Raw genomic sequence first — 803 nt, 5'->3', positions numbered from 1 at the left:
AAAAAAAAAAAAAAAAAAAGAATTAAATGAAGGTTTTGCTGCGGGGGCGATAGCGTTACGGAGAGGTCAGTGCCCGGCTGCCTCTAAATTGGGGGTGTGGGGCTGTTTAATCACATCCTAAAGGTACGAATGGGCTCGTTGAAAAGCCCTCTGAACTCCTACTTCATCACTCAGGCAGTTCCAAACACATTATATTGTAAAGCAGAAATATGTGAGCTTTGCAGATTCAATTCCCAACACTTATTTCTTCTATTACAGTATTCTCTGGCCAGATCTTACACAGTGTGCATAAAACATACAGACACAGCCCTAGCATTTGATAAATCAATCTCACACTCACGTTTTTGACAGATGGACATTTGGGAAGTTGGGATGGGGTGTTAAATTAAAAATATTTCATTTTTACTGTGATGCTGTGTCACTCCAGCACTGCTGATGCGGGCTTGGGTCTCTGCACCGACTCCCAGTGCAGCAGATGCTAACTGGTACTTCAGCTGGAAGTAAACCCAGATGCATTAAGAGGTTTTTTTGCTACTGTTGGTGTAGGTTTGGGGTCTTTTTTGTTAAATAAAAGGCAGGGACTTGCTGCTCCTTGCAGTAAAAGAGCAAGTAAGGAGAGAAGAGGACTCTGAGCCAGGAAAGGCGAGGAAGGAAACGAGAGGGAATTGCTGGATGCGGCGGAAAGGACAGACAAAACCTCTGGCTGCGGTCAGCGGCAGACGGGAAGCGCGGCGGAAAGGCAGGTCAGCTGAGCACAGGGGGGGAATGAAAATGGAGTTTTAGTCTCAGACACATGTTAGCTT

The sequence above is a fragment of the Pygoscelis adeliae genome, unplaced genomic scaffold, assembly GCF_000699105.1.
Source record: "Pygoscelis adeliae isolate BGI_AS28 unplaced genomic scaffold, ASM69910v1 Scaffold241, whole genome shotgun sequence".
NCBI lineage: Eukaryota > Metazoa > Chordata > Aves > Sphenisciformes > Spheniscidae > Pygoscelis > Pygoscelis adeliae.
The sequence above is the reverse complement of the archived record's forward strand: the minus strand, read 5'-3'. Positions refer to the sequence as shown.